This window comes from Arachis ipaensis, chromosome B10 (genome assembly GCF_000816755.2).
Source record: "Arachis ipaensis cultivar K30076 chromosome B10, Araip1.1, whole genome shotgun sequence".
Taxonomy (NCBI): domain Eukaryota; kingdom Viridiplantae; phylum Streptophyta; class Magnoliopsida; order Fabales; family Fabaceae; genus Arachis; species Arachis ipaensis.
This window is the reverse complement of record NC_029794.2, coordinates 17,261,869-17,265,706: the sequence shown is the minus strand read 5'-3', so window position 1 is coordinate 17,265,706 and position 3,838 is coordinate 17,261,869. Positions and strand designations below refer to the sequence as shown.

General features: G+C 35.8%; 1 pseudogene; it reads right to left on the bottom strand.

Annotated features, from left to right (window-relative positions):
* Positions 1 to 3,838, bottom strand: part of LOC107620260 — a 20,081-nt pseudogene that overhangs the window by 2,275 nt on the left and 13,968 nt on the right.

Below are 3,838 nucleotides of genomic sequence, written 5' to 3'. Positions count from 1 at the left end.
TAATTAAAAAAATAACTTTAAAAATTTAGATGCTAAAATATTTGTTTACCCGCATTTTTTCTTTACCAATATTAAAAGGTAATTTTTCAGTTATTAATAAAAATAAGTGAGCATAGAATGACTATATTTACTTATTTAGTCATAATAATAACTTTTCTCCAACAATAACTTTCTACTAAGATTAAGATATAAGTATTTGTATAACATAAATAAAAGAAAAATGTTAGTATTGTTGACTGTTGAGTATGAGTATGACACTCTTCAAGTCTTCAGGGATAAAAACAAAAATGAATGTTAGGAAATCAACGGTTTTAGTGTATAAAAAAAAATTAACTAATATTGGTATAAAACAAAAATTTAAAAATTAATACGTAATAACGTTTCTAGAAACAAAAATAAGAGTCTCAAATTCGTTTTTGGGAGGGTGGATAGTCACGAAAATAAAATTCGTTGGGGGACGTAAGCTGTATATATGTATCATAAATTTGCAGCGTAGGAAGGTCAAGCACGACGGCACATTTTATTATTTATAAAGAGAAAATAAAAGAACCACAAAAAGGAAAATAGAAAGTAATATCTGATTTAGAAAATAAAAGGCACCTTCTGCTAGACAATGGACATGTATGTGAAACAATTAGGTGGGTTTCTATGAGGAAATTAAGGGGGTGGGTACATGTATACATAACAAACATGAATTAAAATCATTATTATCAAGAATTCTTGTGGTTGTGGGAGGATCCATGAGAGCCCTTGAACATATCTCTAATGATACTATGCTTCACTTTTGATCGGGATGCCGGAAAGTTGCTGAATGAACCGGGAGGATGTATTTTACGCTGCCCTGCACCTGCACCTGCACCTTCCCCTGATGCACCCGACGACACTTTCTCATCACTATAGCCGCCCTTCCCACTCATTCTTCCCACTTCCCTTGTTTCTTCAATTTTTCTCTCTTCCAACGATGCCACTATTTATACACCAAAAAGTTTACCCTTCTCCACTAAGGCTTTTATTATGTTGGAAATGGGAAGCTCTCCCGTTAGGATAAGATCACACTCGTTGCGGGTCCCACTGCAAAAGAAAACGAACAAAATTTCAAGCTTTTTGGACTTACCTTTGAATTGTCTATTGGCGACACTGCAGTCTGAGACGCCTGCACCGCCACGCACGTGTTGCGCCCTTCTTTTACTTCATCTTATTTGCTATTGATGACGAATTTTGATGACTTATATTCTTATAAACTTGACGCCTATAAGACCAGTAGGGAACTCATCTCAATTGTTTATGGTTTACTTATCATAAAAAATAACTTTGCGTCATAAATAATAAATAGGAATTCACAGTATCTCTCTCTTCTCCATTAAGAAGAACTAACTTTAATCTCTATTGTGATCCCACTTAATTAATTAATTAAAATACTTGAAATTAATGTAATCAATTTTTTAACAATGTAATTTAAATATTTAAATTTAAAAATAATTCACTATTAAAAGATATTAATATTAAATAAATTCATATATAACAATAATACATAATATATAATTCGGGATTACACTAATTTGTAAAATTACTTAATACAAAGAAAAACATAATTAAACTCTATAGTTGACGACAATCATTGTGAAATTGCCATATGTATTCAATCAAGTCCTCTTTCAATTGTCTATGCTGCTGCCTATTTCGAAGTTAGGCATTTCTTTGAAGAAATTGATGGTATGGTGCAAAATCTTCTTCTCCCAGCTAAGGTTGTGATAAGCCATTTTCGACATCATCATACTCTAAGCCTTGAGCAAAATTTCCTGCATAAGTGTATCTTTCATCCTCAACAATCATATTATGCAATATAATACAAGCTCTCATTATGTTGGCAAGTTTCTTCTTTTCCCAAAAGCGATCTGAACCACGTATAATTACAAAGCGTGCTTGCAACACTCCAAATTCTCGCTCCACATCTTTTCTTTGCCCTTCTTGGTATTGTGCAAATAACTTGCGTTTCTCCCCCTTGTGGCTTTGAGATTGATTTGATAAATATGGCCCATTCAGGATAAATACCGTCTGCTAAATAGTATCCCATAGTATAATTGATACCATTAATAGTATAATTTACCTCCGGAGCACGGTCATTTAGAATATCATCGAACACTGGAGAACGATCTAACACGTTGATATCGTTATTTGAATCAGAAACTCCAAAGAACGCATGCCATAGCCAAAGGTCTGAAGATGCTACTGTAACACCCTAACTACCAAAGCTCACGCTTCCGGCTGCGCAACTCTGATAGCTCGGACATTACGACGACGCTTATACTATTTAATACTACAATATGAGCCTGTTTAAAAACTTTAAACCGCAATACCTCTCCCAAAAATACTTTCGTTCGATAACGTACATCCATAAATATCATACAACTTACAACAACTCATAAAGAGTACATCCATATATATACATAAATATATATAAATAACTTTACAAGCATTAACCAATATAATTCCTATCCCTCTTACAAAATATATCAAGATAATGGCAAGGGTACAATAAAACATAACTAAAACAATACAGAGCATCTCAATAACAACTAAATAAACTTCTCGTGACTTCTGCGTCCATATCCTGAAAGGGGAAAAATGTAGGGGGGTGAGAACATCATCCTCGAAAGGGTTCTCAGTAGAGGGTTTTTGGGAATTACTGTAATAGGATACGTGAGGATAACCCGTACCAGTGATTAATAACCGTCTTATGCCTCTTTTCAAAAACAATGATTTACAATAAAAGAGGAATCGGAAATCTTTTCTGAAAGAGGAACAGTTCAATTCTCAAAAACTCAAAAGCCTTTCAAAAGGGTTTATCTATACTGAACCAAAATAGCCTTTCATATTTTATTCCAAACCAGAAACACAAAACCGAAATCAACCATCGGTTCATCTCATTCCAACCACGGCCCTAGGCCCAAACAATCCAACCATCAACCAATCACCACAGTCCAATAGAGTCCCAGATGCAAACACAGATAGGAAGTTCAAGCACAAACAAACAGTTACAGCAAGTAGAACAATTAGCAGTTAATCACAAAGGCAAACCACATACAATATGCACACCCAAACAATGTCACATAAATGCATATGATGCATGCCTGCCCTAGTGGCTGATGATATCATCTGTCGGTTATATAGCTAACCCGACACGTCCTGGTAGCTAACCATGGACAGAAACACCCATCGCGGAGCAAGTATGTTTGAGCTACAACCCCATTGCTACTACCCGCTCAACTCAGAGCCAGTGGAATAACCACTACTGCGGCTACTTCCCAGGCAAGTGTTTAAAAGCTCAACCTGGAGCGAGTGGAATCACCACTACTACCGCTACTACCCAGGTGTCACAGTCTCTGACCTGGAACAAGTGGGACGAACCACAACCCTTGCTACTATCTAGGTATCTCAAGCATATATTCATTCAGTCCCAACCATGGATCAACATCCATCTCAGTCATCCGGCTTAAATTCATAATTCATAGTCAGCCATACAGCCCATAACTCATTCGGCAATCAGCCATAAATCAATATCGTACACAGCCATTCCGGCTCACGGTTCAATCCAGAACCAGCCAATATTCATAACCATACATAGCCATTCCAGCCCATAACAAAATAGCACTTCCACCATTCAACATCATCAAATTCATAAAATCGGCATTTAAGCCATAAATCACTGTTCTCAAGCCATTTCACTTTGAAATCAAATTTCAACTCTTTTCAGCCTTGGCTTTAAAGATCTCATTTCTCATATCATCTCAGGCTCATAAGCCAAATTTTACTCAAAGTGAGTCCCCTTTTTTAAAAC